Source organism: Chrysochloris asiatica, unplaced genomic scaffold, assembly GCF_000296735.1.
Source record: "Chrysochloris asiatica unplaced genomic scaffold, ChrAsi1.0 scaffold00198, whole genome shotgun sequence".
In the NCBI taxonomy this organism is placed as follows: domain Eukaryota; kingdom Metazoa; phylum Chordata; class Mammalia; order Afrosoricida; family Chrysochloridae; genus Chrysochloris; species Chrysochloris asiatica.
Genome location: NW_006408716.1, coordinates 5,181,936 through 5,196,346, shown reverse-complemented (window position 1 = coordinate 5,196,346; position 14,411 = coordinate 5,181,936). Strand labels below are relative to the sequence as shown.

General features: G+C 48.3%; 1 protein-coding gene across 1 annotated transcript in view; it reads left to right on the top strand.

Annotated features, from left to right (window-relative positions):
- Nucleotides 1–14,411, top strand: part of GRID1 (glutamate receptor, ionotropic, delta 1) — a 1,105,771-nt gene that overhangs the window by 257,408 nt on the left and 833,952 nt on the right. The window lies entirely within an intron of this gene.

Below are 14,411 nucleotides of genomic sequence, written 5' to 3'. Positions count from 1 at the left end.
AACAAATAAGTAAGTAATTATGTAAATGTGGCTGCCTCCCTCTTTCCTACCTACTACCTTTGGTGACTTTTATGAGCTTCAGCTTCCTCATCAATGGAGCAGGGATGCTAATTTCTGGGATATTAGGGTACAGTGCCCACTGCAGTGCCTGGCCACAGGTATGTTTACCAACAATAAACCATGTGTGGGGCCAGGAGTAGCAGTAACCGGTATGCTCCCTCACAGGGACTCCAGTGTGGGCACAGGGAAGCCTCCTGAGAGGCTGTTCGCTCTGCCCCCTTACTCACTTTCCCCTTAAGTTAGGTTAGAGGAATGGATGCTGGAGTTGTGTACGTATGTTGAATTCTGGCTCTGCCTTGGGAGCTGTGTGACTGGCTAAAATCACTTAACCTCTCTGTGTAGCATTCTTCTCCTTTGGTAATGTGGGGATACAGTACTCTTCCATGTCTGACATGGCTGTGTGTGGACTAAATGAATATGAAGCGGCTATAAGAAGGTCGTGGGGAAAATCCATGGTCTTTGTAAACCATTTTCTCATGAGTCTGTGAGATGCTTAGATCAGGGTCTGCACCTGGAGAGGAGGACTAACCTGCTCATGACCTGGTCTCCCTGACTACCAGCCTGTCTGTTCTCCAGTGCAGACTACATTTTGGGGGCATTCTTGGTGCTTGGGGCAACAGCTCAGCATTCCAGGTCAGCTTCTGTGGGCAGGAGACACCCATACTCTGTGGGTTCCCTCTGAGGGAACAAAAGCTTCCCTGTGGTCTCATTGGTTTTCCCAGACCCCCAGTTTGCTGTGAGCACAGCCACGCTGGTGCTGACAGCAAATACCTCTCAGCCATTGGATCTCACCCCACAGAATCCTCCTGAAGTAAAACTGCCTGGAAGAATGAGAATGACTGGGACAGATGTGATTTTAATCAGTACTCTGTGCTGAAAACATCTCCTTCACAACCCCTGGTGAAGGAGGCCAGCTGACTGAGCCGCAGTACTGAGCACGCTTGTTAATAACACACACCGTATCATTCTGGCATTAGTTTAAATTGAAGTAATAAATACTTTTTCCAGATAAAATGAGTAAGTCCGTTTAATTGCTAGGAAACCTACCAAGAAGTTTGACAATAACTTTACCCGGACTAGTGTTTTGGGTTTTGCTTTTCTACCTAATTACAAAACAACTATACTTCAGGGTGCATTAATTGTAGCGTTCGCTGGAAGATTAAAGTTCATTAACTCTAAAGTTGGCTCACCCCTCTTTCAGATTCCCAAGTGTGTCAGGATGTGAGGAGATGCATGATTCTGTGTGCTTAAAGGACGGGTGGCCAGCAGCACCGGCTCCCACACAGACCATTGTGGCGATGGGTATAGTAGAGGTATAGTGGGTGGGTCAGGAATAAGAATTTGCCTAAGTCTTGTGCATTTCCTTTGCCCCCTCAGAAAACAAATGTAGGCTCTCATCAGTAAGTGATCCCAGGAGGGGAACTGAAGAGACATGGCCCTAAACTTCTGGGAGGACTGTGACCCGAAGTGGGATCCCTTTTCCTTTCATAAGTCACCAGTTGCCATGGAGTCGACGGTGACATCCCATGATGTGTGTCAGTGTAGAGCTCTTCTCCGTGGGGTTTTCAGTAGTTGATCTTCTAAAACTTGACTGCCAGGCTTTCTCAACTTTCATCCTGTGTTAGCCCTTTGTGCCACCCAGGGACTTCCCCTTCTACCACCCACCCACCACTGCCATTGAGTCGATTCCTCCTTCTAGCGGCTCGAGCGGACGGAGTAGGACTACTCCATCGGGTTTCCGAGGCTGTAACTCTTTACGGAAGCAGATTGTCTCATCTTTCTCCCTTGGAGCAGCTGGTGGCTTTGAAGTGCTGACCTTTTGGTTCAAAGCCCAGTGTTTAACCCACTCACCCATCAGGGCTCTTCTCCCCTTCCTAGTAAAATTAAATTTTGCATCCTGTTTATGTCTCAGTTGAATGCGTAACTGCTCTCTTATTGGGGAGAGCATGGGTCATATTCAGCAAAGCCAGAAAAGTGCCTTTGTTTTTTCAAAGTTAATTTCACCGAGGCATAATTACCAGTTGTTGTGTTGGCCCCAACTCATGGTCCATCCCTGTGAGTCAGAGCAACACTGTACTCCATGGGGTTTTCAGGGGCCGACTTTTCAGATGTCAATCACCAGACCTTTTAAAATTCTGATTTACTTCGGGGTGAACTCAAACATCCAACCTGCAGATGAGCCGCCAAATGCTTTATCCATTTGCAAAACTCAGGAGCTCCGAGGTATCCACGATCAAATCACACACAGTCAAATTCACATTAGCAGTGACCGATTTGATGGATTTTGACCAATGTTTTCCCCAGTGTAACCACTACCCCAATCACGGCACAGAACACTGCCAGGTTGAGAGATGCTTTCAGTCTGTACGAGAGATCACAGGGCAGTTAGCGCTGGTCCTAGTCATCCTAGCCATGCAGAGACCTATACTCAGAAACCATGTCTATAACAGATTAAAGAACATCCTTCCCCATGGCAGGCCTTAGGAGGGAAAAGGCTTTGAGGAGCACCTTGAGGTTATTTCCTCGTGAAAGGTTTTACAAGAATCGAAATATCCATTGTGACATCCAGAGCCGTGGGAGGCTTAGCCACTGTTCTGGTAATGGTCCTCCACCGCTGGCCACTTCCCTCCCACCATATTGTCTCCTGTCCAGCTCTGTGCTCTGCCATCAATATGCCTCAGGTCTTTATGCTGGCTGTGTCCTGTGCCTAGGACTCTCTTCCTCCAGATACTCTGTATGACGGCTTCCTCACCTCCAAGTCTTTGTTCTCAATTTCATCTGCTCATGGGGCCTTCCCAACTCATTGCAAATGGACCGCTGTTTCTCTTGGCACAACTTTCTCCCTTCACTGCTTTATGTTTTCATTGGATTTATGACCAGGGACTCTCTTTTTATGTCTGTCTTTTGCCAACTAAGGAGCCTTGGTAGCACTGCAGGCTAAACACTAGACTGCTAACTACAAAGTCAGCAGTTCAAACCCAGCAGCCTCTCTGTGACAGAAAGATGAGGCAGTCTGCTCCAATAAAGATTTAGTTTCAGAAACCCTATATAGCGTCACACTGAATTGGAACCAACTTGAGGGCAGCGGGCTTTGCTCTCCCCAACTAGAATGTGAGTCCAATCTAGGCAGGGATTTCACCTCTTGTTCAATGAAGCTGTAGCCATAGAGCTGAGGATAGTGCCCGGAACATAGTATGTGCTCACTAAATAATAAGTGAATGAGTCTAAATTTTGGAGCTTTTCATAGTTCGTTTATCCTTCCAGGAAGCATTTGCTTCTTTATTTGAAGTTTTCAGTGATCATAACACTGCACGTTTGGTATGGATTCAATGTGGCATTGGATGTGTAGTGTTAGAATCCTCACTTTCCCTGTGGGAGACCTGGGTTCTAGTCCCGACCAGTGTGCTTCGTGCAAAGCCACACCTACCCTTCACTGGAGGCTTACATGTTTCTGTGGTGCTGACCGGGTTTCAGTGGTGCTTCCAGACAGATGGACTAGACGAAAGGCCTGAGAATCTACATCCAAAAACCAGCCAATGGAGATCCTTTGGTCCACAATGTCTCAATCCACATCCAATCATGGGAATGAATCAGGACCAGGCAACGTTTCATTGTGTTGGGCATGTTGTTGCTATGAATCAGGTGCTAACTCAATGACGGCAGCTAACAACAACAGGAAGTATAAACATGTGCAAAGGCAAAAGCTCCCCATCCTTCTCTCACCAAGGAATCCGCACATGCAGCCTAGTGGGCGTCCACCAACACCTTTTTCCTTTGGCAATTGCCAAGGGTTGATGACCGTTTAGACAAGCCCAGCCTTTCCAATGTTCTCCCAGTTTCACAAGAAGAGTAACGGCTGTAATCAATTTTTCTTACACAGCATGATGGCTACAGTGGTTGCCAAGGCTTCTAGGTGAGCCAGGCTCTGTTAGAGGACTTGAGTTCAGTTCCTGATTCGGTCTCTTCTAGTATACTTCTGGGCCCGTGGACAACTTCTTTTGATCCTTAACGTTCTCATTTTAATTTGAGAATAATAAAAACTCCCTCTCCCTGAAGAGCCTTTTGAATTTGATATAGAATAGAATGACGAAATAGAATGGAATGAAAATGGTTGTGATCCCTTCAGTCCCAGACCATTTCTCATTCTGTCTTCCCCTCAGCACCTGGGACAGCACCGGGCATCCAGGAAACTGACCTGAGTTGAATTTGAACAAACTTGATAGGTGTCCCGAAGCCTCAGCCACAACTCTTCCAGGAAGGGAGGTGGTAGATTTTGAGCTACAGTTGGGAGTAAGAAGGGTATGGACCGTAGAGGAAGCAGGAATGGAATTCCAAGTAGAGGAAACCTTGTACAGAGAACACTAGGGTGTAAAATAGCCCGACATGCTGAGGAGGTCATTGGAAGGGTCCGCAGCTGATGCCAAGACTGGGAAGTGATGGGAAGTCATATAAAGGGTGAGGGGAGTCTCCAGCAGCTGAGGTAGTGTATTCCCCAGCTCCATGGTAGGGCTTCCCTTTGCTGTGAAAGGTGAACTTGGCATCCTGGGAAACTCTCCTGTGTAGGCTTACAAATAGAATCCTGTCTTCTCAGGTCACATTGCCCTAGAATGTTAAAAGGATGACATTACCTAGCTGTCATGTCACCAGCTCTCAATTGTGAATCTGGAAGTCTTGATTTGGTGGTAGCTCCCCACCCAGCCTGCCATTTTCTGTCAGTCTGTCATGTTGTGGTGACTTCCTGCATGTGGCTGTGATGCTGGAAGCTATGTCACCAGTATTTAGAATACCAGCAGGGTCACCCATAGTGGACAGGTTTCCGTGGAGCTTCCAGACTAAGACAGACTAGGAAGAAAAGTCTGGCTACTTCCTTCTGAAAATTAAACAGTGAAAACCCTGGGGAATCACAACAGAGCCTAGTATGACATAATACTGGAAGGTGAGTCCCCTAGGTTGAAAGGTACCCCAAATGCCTAGTGGTTCCAACAGTAAGTTTGAGAATTTCAGTGATGGTGAAGACTGAACAGGGCTAGGCAGCAATGTGTTCCAGTGTGCATGGGTCCTCATGAGTTGGAACTGACCTGGCCGCTTGTTGTTAACTGTTGTTGATCAGTCCCGACTCATTGTGATCTTATTTCCAAAGAGTGGCTGATGGGTTTGAACTGCTGACCTTGTGGTTAGCAATCCACTGTAGTTATCCAACAGTGCCACACAGGGAGTTCTGGGAATAGTGGTAAGCCCACCAAGAACCTGAAGCTTTGGGCCCAGCAGACATCACCATTTTTCATGCAGGTAGCATCGTGTCTCCTCTTTGTTGTTGTTGGGTTAGGTGCTCTTGAGGTGGTTCCGTCTCATAGCGACTCCATGCACAGCAGAACAAAACACTGCACAGTCCTCCTCCACCCTAACAGTTGTTAGGTTTGAGCTCAGTCCATCTTGTTGGGGGTCTTCCTTTTTACCAAGCATAATGTCCTTCTCCAGGGACTGGTCCCTCCTGATACCATGTCCAAAGTCTGAGAGACCAAGTCTCCTTTCTCAACCCCATGTGTTCGTTCCATGATGGAAGCTAAGCTGTGGTTCTCCCTGCTGCAAACTCATTCATCCAGAGAAGGAGGTACTGGTTGAGCCTGGCCAGGCAGTCTTCTCATTTTGCCTTAATTGTTTTGGGTTGCCTCGTCTGCCTCTTCACTTATTTATTTGCTTACACCCTGCACACATCCAGAAAGCATTTGCCAAGGCTTCTAATGGCTCATATAGAGACAGGGAGGTTAAGACAGCAGCAGTCATAGGAAATCACACTAGAGGCTAAAGTGGGTGTGTTAGCTGAGAGGTTGGCAAGGACGCTGTGACCCCATTTTCCTGGTAGCCAAATGGAAAAAGGAGATACAAAGAGTTACAGAGCCTCTGCAGTCTTTGGAGGGGGGAAACAGGGTGGTCAATTCCTCAGAGGGCCCAGGCTCTCTCCAGCACTCACAAGTTCCCCAGAAACACCTTATCTACCTAGGAAAGGCTGGGGAACAGAATGATGGGGACTCCGGCTCATCTCTTAAGCACATGCCGAATGTGCTTTGCTGGTCTGTGTCTCAGTCTGACTGCGGTGGAGTGTGACCCTCTCCTCACCTGGCTGGTTTCTAGACCGGAGCTCACAGTTCCTGGAGGAGATGCCCTTGGTCTGGCTGTGAGCATGGCAAGAATCGCTTATCCTGGTGCTGTCTGCTATCCTAGAGGGAGACTCCTACCTTTGTGCTCTTCAGTTCACAGTCCCAGGTCTGTGTCAGGCTCTGGGCCATGTCCCGGCAGGCCCGGTCTGCCCCACTGGCCCTGACAAGACAGTGGGTGCACCGGTCACTGCCATTGGGAAGGGTGCAGATCATCATGGGGATGGTCCAGTGCAGGGTGATAGGAGCTCCACAGGGCACCTTGATCTTACCAGCTGAGCCTCTGAGGACCCTTCTGAACAATTGTGGCTGAGTGGCATCCTAATGAAGCGAGGAGGGCACTGATGGAGGGCAGGAAGAAAGCAGGTATGGGAGTCCAGGGGTGAGGGAAGCAGAGGGTGTTTCAGGGGCTAGAGGAGCCATGCCTGGGTGCCGATTGGAGTCTGGTGATCAGATGTTCCATTGCACTCTAAGGCCTGGGAGCCATAAAAGGAGGAATCATTGTGTTCCTCTGTAATTTTTGCTGTGAAATTTATTTGGTATTACGTAATGAGTCCTCGTGTGGCGCTGTGGGTTAATGTGCCAGACTGCAAAGCCGTTTGAACTGCAAGGTTGGCAGTTCAAGCTCACCAGCTGCTCCTTGGAAACCCTATACAGGGTCCCTATGGGTCGGAATCGACTTGACGGCACTTCACAACAACAACGAGTATAGGAAATCAATATGCGCTTGGTGAAAAAATTGACAACAGGGACATTTAAGGTCAGCAGTAGGTCCTCTGTGGCACTCCTTCCCACTCTCTCATCTCCCTGACCTCCTCTTTGTTGTTGTTGTTGTTAAGTGCCGTAGCGTCGATTCTGACTCATAACGACCCTGCACAGAGTTTCCGAGGCTGTAAATCTTTACGGGAGCAGAACGCCTCATCTTTCTCCCGCGGAACCGCTGGTAGTTTCGAACTGCTGACCTTGCGGTTCACAGCCCGATTTGTAACCACTACGCTAACAGAGCTCCTCTTTAGAAGTAAGTAAAGCCCTCTCTTGTGATGTCAGCATATGCATGCGCACATGTCCACAGTCATATGGGCAGTACTTTTCATACATAGGCCGTGAACGTGCCTTAGACATTGTCTCGGACGTGCCAATTGACTTTATGAACTTTGAGTGTTCATTGCTTGGTAACTTGTTAAGAGTTGTGCCTCACTCTAACGATTGCATACATTCCACAGGGTGGATGGCTAATCCTCTTTTTAAAACCCATCTCCATACTTAGGCAGTTGCTGGTATTTTGCTAGGATTCCCTTGTTGTTAAGCACCGTGGAGTCGGTTCCGACTCATAGCGACCCTGAACAGGGTTTCTGAGGCTGCAAATCTTTATGGGAGCAGAAAGCCTCATCTTCCTCCCACGGAACAGCTGGTAGTTTCGAACTGCTGACTGTGAGATTAGCAGCCCGATTCATAACCACTACGCTACCAGAACTCCTGTCTATGGGCTCCAAAACCCTATGGGACAGTTCTGCCCTCTCCTGTTGGGTCATTATGAGCTGGAATGGACTCAACCGCATTGGATTTTGTGGTGTTTTGGTTTTTTTTAGTAACTTAAAAGCGGCACATGCTGCAAGTAAAGATGATTGTGATGAAGACATTGTTGCAAGTTCTGTCCATTAAGTCGGGGCCAATTTATGAGAACATTGAAAGATAAGTGGGAGTTGTTCAGAAGTGGGTTGTTTGTAACCTGGAGACTTCCTGTAGTAAGCATTGGGCAAATGCTCATTGTGTGATTCAGCAAATGGCTCACCTGTAGTGAGAAGAAGATGCTTAGAGATCTGGAGGCTTTCACACACATGGACACTCACATGTGCACATATGGACACACGCATGCATAGGCATGCACCCGCACACACATGCTCACACGAACACACATGGACAGGGGTACCCACCCATCTCAGATACCTGTGATCATCAAAGTCATGGGCATAGGTGAATGCCATCCATGGCCAGATAGGCATCTTGCTAACAGTCACCAAGAAAGATCAATACGTTTGCGTCCCACTAATGGAGTCCTAAGGCGTTCTGGTAGTGTAGTGGTTACGAATTGGCCAGCAAACCTTAAGGTCAGCAGTTTGAAACTACCAGCCGCTCCACGGGAGAAAGATGAGGCTTTCTGCTCCTGTAAAGATTTACAGCCTCGGAAACCTTGTACAGAATTGCTATGGGTCGGAACCGACTCGACAGCACTTAACAACAACAACAACAATGGAGTCCTGGTGTGGCTCTGTGGGCTAATGTGTCAGACTGCAAAGTTGTTAGAACTGCAAGGTTGGTAGTTCAAGCTCACCAGCCGCTCCTTGGAAACCCTATACAGGCTTGCTATGGGTTGGAACCGATTGGACGGCGCTTAACAACAACAACAACAACAACAACAAGAAGTCAGTGTAGGTTTCATCAAGGGTCCTAGGACAGCTCAAGGAGAAGTTCTTCCTTTGAACTTACAGTTTGCCACTGTGCGGAGGGCAGGTCAAAGTGAGCATCAGGTGGCTCTAGGTCCACTGGAGTGATGGGTAGATGAGCTGGTTGAGTCTGGGACACCTTTGGTACCAAGGAGAGGGACTGGGGAAAGAAAACTTCCTCCCAAGGATTGCCTTCCCCTTGGACCTCCCCCAATTTGAAAGTCAGACGATGTCTGTGGAACTGTTTTGTCCTTCCTGAGATGTAAAGCTGACATGAGCCCCAAGGCATCAAGAGTCTTGGGCTCATCAGCTGCTATGGACACTGGGCAGTCAGAAGAGGACATGTGTGGGCATGCTGGGGCCTCTTCTAATTCCATGTTTTCTGAACATTCATTGTTTGCTTAAAATGGGCTCTGGTGGGTGCATTTACACCACAGAACTTGGCACATACTACCCACCAAGCCTTTTTTCCGGAGCTCAGCAGCCGTTACCCTACTCTTAGCATGCAAAGCCAGTGGGGAGGCTGACTATGAGCCACACAATCAGGGGGACACAGAGACTCGGGTAGATGGAGACAAAGATATGCCAGGTGGAGGTAGACCCAGCATTTGCATAGGTCTGAGGCGGTGGAGTCACGTGCAATCACAGTAGGCAGATTTGTGGGAAAAAGTAAAGAGTCTGCAAAATCAGGTTAGGAGTTTGGACTTGATCCTGTAGGAAGGTGATTCTTTTTTTTTTTTTAACATTTTATTGTGAATTATGTGATAGTTTACATGGGAGAACATCAGTTTTACATTCATTCTATCATATATCGTTTCATTGCCATGGTTACAATCCCCTCCATGCATCAGGAAAGTGATTCTTAATGAGGGTGATTCCTTTCTTTCCATCCTAGGGGCAATTGGCTAGGTCCATGAAGACATTTGTATAGTCAACATGGAAGGGAGGCGTGCTAGTGGCATTTAGTGGGTAGAGGTCAGAGGTACTGCCAGACATTCCCCTGCCCCTCAATCAGAACATTTTTCTGGAACAAAATGTCCAGAGTTCTGAGGTTAAGAAATCCAGCTGTAACTCACCGTGAGCTATTACAGGTTCATGATAAGGGATGTATTAGTGCCATGTATACAGTAGATTGGAAGTGCATGTGTGTGTGTGCATGTGACTGTCTAGGGACACAGATGGGGCTGCAGGCAGAGGAGCAATGAGGAGGCTGTGTCAGGATGCTGGGAATAGGCGAAGGGGCCTGACTGAGGGTGGTATGGGAAGGGGGATGTGTATGGGGCATTTTGCAGCAGGAAGTGACCTGGTTTGGAAAATGGCTGATTAAAGGTAAAGAAGGTAGGCATCAGATGCGCTCTGAAGGCCCATGGTCTCAAAGAAATGAGGGGAGAATAAAGCAGATAGAAAACCAGCTCATCTTCAGTCAGGGATTTCCAGGAGTCCTGGCATGGTGCTGTATAGGGTAAGCATTGGTTGGCGGTTAAACCCACTAGTGGCTCTTCAGAAACCTGTTTCAGAGTCACTATGAGTTGGGACTAACTTGATGGCTGTTAACAACAGCAACAGAGCGTCTGAAAGTAGCCCTGGGGCATAGTTTGCTATATGTTGGGGTGTTAAGCAAACGTTCATCAGTTTGAACCCACCAGCTGCCCCATGGGAAAAAGATGAGGCTTTCTGCTATGGCCAAGATTCTGAGCCTCGGAAACCCCATAGAGGATTATCAGTTAGACTTGACTCAGTGGATGCCAGTTGTAGTGGCTGGTGTTTGAAGCAGCTCTGGTGGCACTGTGGGCTAAGTGTTGGGCTACTAATTGCAAGACTGGTGTTCAAACTCAGCAGCCATTCTATGGGAGAAAGATGAGGCTATCTGATCCCTTAAAGATTTATAGTCTTGGAAACCAGAGGAGGCAGTTTGACTCTGTTATGTAGGATGGCTGGACTCCTGGTGTGATGCTGTAGGATAACTACTCATCCCAAGGTCAGTGGTTCAAACCCACCAGTCTCTCCTTGGAAATCCTATACAGGATCGCTATGAGTGAGAACTAAGTTAACGTCACTTAAAACAACATAGGATCACTATGAGACTGAATCGACTCATGGGCAGTGAGGATTAGCGTGTCTGAGCTCAGAATCGACCTGTCCAACCCCACTCTCTTCAGAGGAAGGGACAAGTCCTTCAATAGTGCCCCAGGGGTCTGTGGGACTAGAGATGGAGGAAATCCACATGAAGGTGGTCCTATGACATTGGAAACAGCGATCATTGGAAACAGCCAACTGCTTCCCTGGGCTGTTCCTGTCATCCTCCTCATGCTTAACAAATCCTGGACCTGGGGATGACTTCTGTCTCTGCCATGTTCCTGCTGAGCCACTCTTAGCCTCAGTTTCCTCATCTGTAAAATGGAGATGGGCAGAGGTCCCTGAGACCATCAAGGGAGAAGAGCGGAAAGTGGGACCCTACCCAGAGAAGCAATGATGCCTGAGATGGAGGCAGAGACGATGACGTGGAGAGATGGAGTAGCTGGGGACTTTAGACACAGAGGGAGAGGGGCTGTGTGCTGATGACCGGGGGCAGGGTTGCAGTGTATACCCATTGGTTGGTTGATGATGCATGGAAACGATTGTAACCATAGCAATGAAATGATATACTATAGGATGAATTTAAAACTAATGTTCTCCCATGTAAACTATCACATAATTCACAATAAAATATTTTTAAAAAAAATGGAGATGGCTCTAGGACCTATCCCATAGCCCAGCTCAGGGTCTGGCAAACTGGGGGGTGCTTGAAACAAGTGAGTGTTGTTATTCCTGTCTTAGAAAAGGAGGTTAGCAGTGGTGGATGAGGGTGGGTGGATACATGTCCCATCCTCAGAGGGTGGCTTTCTGCTAGCCTGCTGGTGCCCTGAGGGGGAGGGACACTTTAAACGCAGATCTCTGGCAGGCACCCTTGGTCCTTCGGGAAGAAGTGGGTCTTGGTAATGGAACCACGAGGATCTGGTGGCTGCCGGCAGTGAGGGTTACAGGAGATCAGAGTGAGGGGGCCACTCTCGGCCTACAGCTCTGGATTTGACCCTGAACGGAGTGGGACTTGAACCCTTGTCTTGCCTGAGGATAGTCTGTGACATGGCTGAGCATGTGGGCCCCATAGAGGGTACTTAAGTAGTGTAGGGAGGCAGGGGTTCAAGTCCTTGTAGCTCTTGGACTCACTACCTGGGTTCCTTTGAATTGGCTTCCCCTCCAGCCTGTGCATTGGAGAATCAGTGTTCACTCGGGCTATCCTGAGAGGGAGGTGTTCAGTCCCTGTGTGTTCCGTTTTCACCCTCTCCCAGCTTCAGCCAGCATCTTTGTCCGGCTTGGGCCCCAGATCTGAGCAGTATCAGCGCCATCATCTGGAGAATACTAGCAGGGGCTCTCACTGGCTCCTAGATAGAAAGAAAAAGTATCTCAAGTCATGAGAATGATTGTGTTCTCATTGCAGTTGTAAACACGACTGAAGTGTGCAAAGTCAAAATCAGAAGTTCTTCTCTGTCCCCCTATTGCTCTCCCCTATCCAGGGCACTGCTACATAGCTCATTCCTCCAGTCACTGGGTCAGGCAGGTTGTTTTGCTCATGTATGTAGTCAGGTATGCGTGGCTATGTCCATAGGAATCTGTTCTACTGGGGACCTGCCGAGTGTGGGCAGGGCAGAGCCTGGAATGCTGAGTCTTCACCCAGCCTGCTATCACCAACCAGTGAGCCTTAGGCAGGTCCAGAGGTGTCTCAGCAGGAAAGAATGCCTATGGCAATTCGTTTTTAATAGCTGAGTGATCTCTCACAGTTGGCAATGGAAATTGTGTTGGCAAATAGAAATTGCTCGTTGGCGCCTCCTCCTCCAGTGGTGCCCAGGGCACATGCCATATCTGCTGTACCCTAGATATGCCTCTGGGCAGGTCTCGTCCTCGAGTCTCAGTTCCCGTCCACTGTTTAGGGCGGGGGAGTGATCTCTCTGGCTTTGCCACTTGGACCTGTGTAGCTCATTTCGCAGTTGCAAAGTTGCAGTAGGAAATGGGTGGTGGCAGCTTCTCCTTGAATTATTTCCCAGGTAACTGCGATATGGAAATGAGCCAATAATGGCCAATTCCATGTGCAAATCACTCCAGGCTCGGCTCAGCCTGATGCACTATAAATATCTCCCTAGGATGGAGGGCAGCTCCACTGCCTCTTAGCACTTGTCCAGCGCCAGGTGCATCACCTGTTCTGTTCGGGACTCCTGGGAATCTCCTGTTTCCTGCCCGGGTCAGTGCTGGGGCCCTTGGATATATTTGGCAATCGTCACACAACCCTGAGAGGAGGGTATAATTAGCAGCAGTGGGTGGTGATGTAGCATCTGTCCTCTGGTGCAGAGTGAATTCAGATCCTGGCTCCACCACTGCTGGGGTGGGTGCTCACTCTCTCTCCGTCTCAGATGGTCCCTAAGTATCTACATCAAAGATAACACCAGGAACCCTCAGTGTCCGGTACACGTAAAGTGCCTATCAAGTGTTGGCTATTGTCAATCCTATTTTCTAATGTTGAAACTGAGCCTTAGGGAAGGTAGTAACTTACCTGAGGTCCTAGAGTCAGTAACTCACTGAGTAGATATGTCTGACTCCAAAGACAAGTTTTCCTTACTATAGCCTACCTACATCTGTGTCTTCTAAAGACTTGTTAACTGAAGGGTCAAATACTAAGGTAAAAAATTAACAGGAGTCCAGGATGCCTTTTCTTGGCTATTTTCTGGGATGCCCACCAAGCTTCTTGCTGTGGTTGTGAAATGCCATTGGGTTCATTCTGACTCATAGTGACCCTGTATTGGGTTTCTAAGGAGCAGCTTAGATTGGTGGTTAGCAGTCCAGTGCTTACCCTACAGCATCACACCAGGACTTCGTTGTTTGGTTAAAAGCTGTCCAGTCAGTTCAGACTCATAGTGACCTTATATAGGGTTTCCATGGAGTGGTTGGTGAGCTTGAACCATCGACCTTGCATTTCAAACCAATCTTGTGGTCTGGCGCTTTATTCCACACCGCTACACCCACGTCTTCAAGAGTCTGTTGCTATTGTTGTTAAGTGCTATTGTTGAGTTGGTTCCGACCGACTCATAGCGACCCTATATAGAGTTTCCGAGAAGCAGTTGGTAGGTTTGAATTGCCAACCTTGTGATTCAAACTGACCTTGTGACCCAGTGTATTCTTCTGCAGTGCCAAACCAGGACTCTATCGTTGTATTGTTGTGAAGTGCCATTGAGTAATTTCTATCTCATAGAGACCATCTCATAGGGTTTCCAAGGAGTGGCTGGTACGCTTGAACCATTGACCTTGTGGTTCAAACCGACCTTGCAGCTTTATCCCACAGTGCCACACCAGGACTCCATAGCTTTCTGGTTCTGATTGGAATTTCACCTCTGCCCCCCTGAGTTTACGTCTGTGTAAGTGAATAGATCTGATGATCTGCTGCTGAACTCTGGCGGCTGATCCTTTGTGCCGTGTGGCTGCAGGTTACCTGTAAGTGGCTGCAGGTTGCCCGTTAGTGGCTGCAGGTTGCCCGTTAGTGGCTGCAGGTTACCTGTAAGTGGCTGTAGGTTGCCCGTTAGTGGCTGCAGGTTACCAGTAAGTGGCTGCAGGTTGCCCATTAGTGGCTTCAGGTTGCCCGTTAGTGGCTGTAGGTTGCCCGTTAGTGGCTGCAGGTTGCCCGTTAGTGGCTGCAGGTTACCTGTAAGTGGCTGCAGGTTACCTG